At 32.5% G+C, this 6,322-nt stretch overlaps 1 pseudogene; it reads left to right on the top strand.

The window, feature by feature from the left end:
* The first annotated feature begins 6,004 nt into the window (after positions 1 to 6,004).
* LOC114901200 lies at positions 6,005 to 6,081 on the top strand (annotated as a pseudogene).
* The last annotated feature ends 241 nt before the right edge of the window (positions 6,082 to 6,322 follow it).

Below are 6,322 nucleotides of genomic sequence, written 5' to 3'. Positions count from 1 at the left end.
CACGAGTGATATTGGCCTGTTCTTTTTTTCTTCTAATGTCTTCATCTGATTTTAATAATAGGATAATGCTGGACTCATTGAATTAATTGGGAAATGTTCCTCCGTTTCTATTTTCCAGAAAAGAATGTGGAAAATTAGTATTATTTCTAACTTACATGATTGACAGAATGCACAGGTAAAAAATCTGCTGGTCTGATGATTTCTCATATGGAAGATTCTTCTTTTTTTTTTTTTAACATCTTTATTGTAGTATAATTGCTTTACAATGTTGTGTTAGTTTCTGCTGTAAAACAAATTGAATCAGCTATATGTATACATATATCCACATATACCCTCCCTCTTGTGTCTCCCTCCCACATTCCCATCCCACTACTCTAGGTGGTCACAAAGTGCGGAGCTGATCTCCTGGTGGGATGCAGCTGCTTCCCACTAGCTATCAGTTTTACACTTGGTAGTGTATATATGTCAATGCTACTCTCTCATTTCGTCCCAGCTTAACCTATCCCCTCCCTGCATCCTCAAGCCAATTCTTTGTCTGTGTCTTTATCCCTGTCCTACCCCTAGATACTTCTTAACAATTTTATATTTTTGGATTCCATATATATGTGTTAGCATATGGTATTTGTTTTTCTCTTTGTGACATACTTCATTCCATATGACAGTCTCTAGATCCATCCACCTCACTAAAAATAACTCAATTTTGTTTCTTTTTATGGCTGAGTAGTATTCCATTATATAAATGTGCCACATCTTCTTTATCCATTCATCTGTTGATGGACACTTAGGTTGCTTCCATGTCCTGGCTATTGTGGTACATGTCTCTTTTTGAATTATGGTTTCCTTAGTGTATATGCCAAGTAGTAGGATTGCTGTGTCACATGGTAGTTCTATATTTAGGTTTTTAAGGAACCTGCATACTGTTCTCCATAGTGGCCTTATTGATTTACATTTCCACCAACAGTACAAGAGTGTTCCCTTTTCTCTACACCCTCTCCAATATTTATTGATTGTAGATTTTTTGATGATGGCCATTCTGAATGGTGTGAGGTAATACCTCATTGCAGTTTTGATTTGCATTTCTCTAATGATTAGTGATATTGAGATTCTTTCATGTGTTTGTTGGCAATCTGAATGCTTCTTTGGAGAAATATCTATTTAGGTCTTCCACCGTTTTTTGGATTGCTTGTTTTCTTTATATTGAGCTGCATGAGCTGCTTGTATATTTTGGAGATTAATCCTTTCTCAGTTGCTTTGTTTGCAAATATTTTCTCTCATTCTGAGAGTTCTCTTTGCATCTTGTTTATGGCTTCCTTTGCTGTGCAAAAGCTTTTAAGTTTCATTAGGTCCCATTTGTTTATTTTTATTGTATTCATTTCTCCAGGAGACGGGTCAAAAAGGATCTTGCTGTGATTTATGTCCAAGAGTGTTCTGCCTATGTTTTCCTCTAAGAGTTTTATAGTGTCTGGCCTTAAATTTAGGTCTTTAATCAATTTTGAATTTATTTTTGTGTATGGTGTTAGGAAGTGCTCTAATTTCATTCTTTTCCATGTAGCTGTCCAGTTTTCCCAGCACCACTTATTGAAGAGGCTGTCTTTTCTCCATTGTATATTCTGCCCCCTTTATCAAAGATAAGCTGATCATATGTTCATGGGTTTATCTCTGGACTTTCTATCTAGTTTCATTGATCTATCTTTCAATTTTTGCACCAGTACCATACTGTCTTGATTATTGTAGCTTAGTAGTATAGTCTGAAGTCAGAGAGTCCTATTCCTCCAGCTCTGTTTTTCTTTCTCAAGATTGCTTTGGCTATTCGGTTTTTTTTGTGTTTCCATAAAAATTGTGAATTTTTTTTGTTCTAGTTCTGTGATAAATGCCATTGGTAGTTTGACAGGGATTGCATTGAATCTGTAGATTGCTTTGTGTAGTATAGTCATTTTCACACTGCTGATTTTCCAATCCAAGAACATGGTATATCTCTCCATCTGTTTGTATCATCTTTACTTTCTTTCATCAGTGTCTTATCATTTTCTGCATACAGGTCTTTTGTCTCCTTAGGTAGGTTTATTCCTAGGTACTTTATTCTTTCTGTTACAGTGGTAATTGGGAGTGTTTTCTTAATTTATCTTTCAGATTTTTCATCATTAGTGTTTAGGAATGCAAGAGAATTCTGTGCATTAATCTTTTATCCTGCTTCTTTACCAAATTCATTGATTATCTCTACTAGTTTTCTGGTAGCATCTTTAGGATTCTCTATGTATAGTATCATGTCATCTGCAAACAGTGACAGCTTTAGTTCTTCTTTTCCAATTTGGATTCCTTTTATATCTTTTTCTTCTGTGATTGCTGTGGCTAAAACTTCCAAAATAATGTTGAATAATAATAGTGAGAGTGGGTAATCTTGTCTTGTTCCTGATTTTAGTGGAAATGCTTTCGGTTTTTCACCATTAATTATGATGCTTGCTGTGGGTTTGTCATATATGGCCTTTATTATGCTGAAGTAAGTTCCCTCTATGCCTACTTTTTGGAAAGCTTTTATTATAAATGGGTGTTGAATATGGTTGAAAGCTTTTTCTGTATGTATTGAGATTATCATATGGATTTTATCCTTCAGTTTGTTAATATGGTGTATCACATTGATTGATTTGCATATATTGAAGAATCCTTGCACTTATTCATTACTGATTCAACTTAATATGTGTATAGAACTGTATAGATGATCTACTTCTCCTCATGTGAAATTTGACAATTTGTGTCTGCCAAATCATTGATACATTTCACCTAAATTACAAAATGTGTGGCCTTAGAATTATTTGTAGTATTCCTTTAGTATTATCTTGGTTTCCATGGAGTCAGTAGTAACGATTACTGAAAAATTCCATATTGGTAATTTTTCTCTTTCTCTTGTTTAGCCTGGTTACAGCTTTATCAATTTCATTCCTCTTTTCCAAACAATTAGCTTTGCAGTTTGTTAATTTTCTCCTTTGATTTACTAGTTTAAGTTTATAAATTTCTCCTCTACATTTTATTATTTATCTTCATCTGTTAGCTTTAGGCTTCCACTTGTTATTTATGTAGTGTAAAATGTTGGAAACTATATTTTCACTTTAGGTCCAACTTCTTTTATAATATATACATTTAATGCTACAGATTTTCTTTGAAGCACTGCTTTCCTTCTATCTCAGAAATATTATTATATTTTAAATTTTTATTTACTAGAAAATATTTTTAGTTTTTTGACACTTTTTTTTTGATCCATGTGTTATTCAGAAGTGTATTGTTTGATCTCCAAATATTGGAGTTTTTCCAGCTATCTTTCTGTAATTAATTTTGGTTTAGTTCCATTGTGGAATGAGAATATATTTTGTATGATTCTTGTTCCTTTACATTTTTTCAGATTTTTGACACAACATATGGTCTATCATGCTGAATATTCCATGTGAGCTTTAAAAATGTGTATTACTTTGTTGTTGAATAGAGTATTCTATATATGCTAATTGGATCCAGTGTACTGGTGGTGCTGTTTTATTCAATTGTATCAGTACTGATTTTCTTTTTGCTGGCTCTATCATTACTAAAAAAGAGTTGTTGAAACCTCCAACTGTAACTGTGGATTTGTCTATTTCTCCTTGCAGTTCCAATGTTTTTTGCCTCATGTATTTGCCTCATTTACATATTTTTTCTTAATCCTTTTATTGTTCTATTGTATATCTTCAAATTTGTTATTCATTTATTCTGCAAAAAATGAAGGCAGTAAAGTACAAATCATGTTATTTATAAAAAGTTCAAGAAAATTTTATAATATTTTTCTTATGTATTACTGTGTAAAAATGTACTCTAAACTCAGTGGCATAAAATAATAACTGGCTTGTTATTATCATAAATTCTGTGAGTCAGTAATTCAAATAGAGCATGGGGGGATGATTTTTTTTTCTGCTTCACTGTGTTAGATGCTTCAGCTGAGAAGGTTTGAAAGGCTGTGGGTGACTTGAATGATTGCAGCTGTAATTATGTAGAAGATTCTATAGTCACATTTTTGGTGTCTAGGTGGGGATGAGTCTAAGATACTTTGACCAACTGTCCCAGTTTTCCTGGAACTGAAGGGGTTCCTAATATGCTGGATGTTTAATGCTAAAACCAGGACCATTTTGGGCATATAGCTGGTCACTGTTCTCTATGGTTGAGCTCAGCTGTGACAATTGATTAGAGCACTTCACATGCTTCTCAAAACATGTTGCTAGATTATGAGAGAAAATCTTCCAAAAGGGAGTATTCAGAGACAAATTTTTAAAAAGACCAAGGCAGAAGTTACAAGCCTTCTCATAAAGCCTGGGAAATCACATAGCATCATTCAGTTGCAATTATGTTACAAAGCCTAGCCCAATTTTAATAGGAGGGGAATTACTTTCCACCTTTAGATAGCAGAGTGGCAAAATCACATAGTAGAAGAGCATCTAGGAGAAGGAATAATCCTGTAGTAATTTTTGAAAATGATAATTTGCTGCAAAATAAACAATATTTCATATATGTATACATATGGTATGGCTATAAGAAAAGCAGAGAAATGATCATCTTAAAATTCAGGCTAGCAGCTATAAATAAGGCAATGGGAGTGGGTTGTAACAATGAGGGTATGCTTGGCATGTGTGGAATTCTGACAATATTTGGTTTTCGATGAGTGGTTGTTAGGTATTAAATTTTAAATTATTTGTTTAAATGTATATTTGATTTAAGTGTACTTTTCTGGGTGTACATTATTTTACAAAATTAAAAATATATATTAAAATTAGAAATGGACAACTCTATTCTGGAATTTATTCTCTAACATATTTGCTGAGAACTCTCCCTTAAAAGCACCAAATGAGAACTTATTTATTAGAGAATTTTTAGCTTTGATTATTTTATTTTCTAAATTTTTCAAGTTTGTGGATTAGAGCTCCTAAAGCTGGTTAATTTATTGAAAGCAACAACAACAAACCCACCACATTTGAATGATTGTTGTCTTTAAGAAAACTGAAAAGGAGAATAAACTTTATGATGCCACAGATACATTTAATGAAAACGTTGATAGCTTTATGAACAGCATGAACTCCAGAATGAGACAACAGAATAAGCAAACAAATTAGTAAAATTTAGCTCAAACAAAGATAAATCATTAAAGAATAAATTTTTGTTAAAAGAAAATTACAGAAATATCTATTTAGGTCTTCTGCCCATGTTTTGATTGGGTTGTTTTTTTGTTTTTTGTTTTTCTAATATTGAGCCACATGAGCTGTTTGTAAATTTTGGACACTAATGACTTGTCGTTTGCAAATATTTTCTCCCATTCTGTGGGTTGTCTTTTTGTTTGGTTTATGATTTCTTTTGCGGTACAAAAGCTTTTGATTTTAATTAGGTCCCATTTGTTTATTTCTGATTTTATTCTCATTACTATAGGAGATAGATAGAAAAAGATATTGCTGCAATTTGTGTCAAAGAGTGTTCTGCCTACATTTTCCTCTAAGAGTTTTATAGTATCCAGTCTCACATTTAGGGCTTTAATCCATTTTGAGTTCATTTTTGTGTATGGTGTAAAACAATGTTCTAGTTTCATTTATGTACATGTAGATGTCCATTTTTTCCAACACCATTTGTTGAAGAGACTGTCTTTTCTCCATTGTTTATTTCTGGGCTTTCTATCTTGTTCCATTTATTTATATTTCTGTTTTTGTGCCAGTGTCATATTGTTTTGATGACTGTAGCTTTGTAATGTAGTCTAAAATCAAGAAGCCAGGTTACTCCAGTTACATTTTTCTTCCTCAAAGTTCCTTTGGCTATTGGGGTCTTTTGTGTCTCCATACAAATTTTTTTAAAAAAATGATACAAATGAACTTATTTACAAAACAGAAACAAACTTACAGACCTGGAGAATGAATTTATGTTTACCAGGGGGAAAGAGTGGAGGAGAGGGATAGCTTAGGAGTTGGGGATTGACATGTACACACTGCTACATTTAAAATAGGTAGGCAAGACTATACTTTCAGGGATCATTTCTATAGTCTGTTACTAGAGAAGTTTCTCTGAATGTGTAGAGCACCTTAAGGCTGTGAAAAAATGAATATATAAATAAATAAATAAATAAATAAATAAATAAAATAGGTAACAACAAAGACATACTATATAGCACATGGAACTCTTCTCAATATTCTGTAATAACCTAACTGGGAAAAGAATTTAAAAAAGAATAGATACATATCTATGTATAACTGTATCACTTTGCTGTACAGCTGAAACTAACACAACATTGTTAATCAGCTATCCTCCAATATAAATTTTTTTTTAAAAA

The sequence above is a fragment of the Monodon monoceros genome, unplaced genomic scaffold (assembly GCF_005190385.1).
Source record: "Monodon monoceros isolate NGI ecotype Baffin Bay Population unplaced genomic scaffold, NGI_Narwhal_1 Super_Scaffold_19, whole genome shotgun sequence".
Taxonomy (NCBI): domain Eukaryota; kingdom Metazoa; phylum Chordata; class Mammalia; order Artiodactyla; family Monodontidae; genus Monodon; species Monodon monoceros.
Note: the sequence above shows the minus strand (reverse complement) of the source record. Positions and strands in the feature narration are given on the sequence as shown.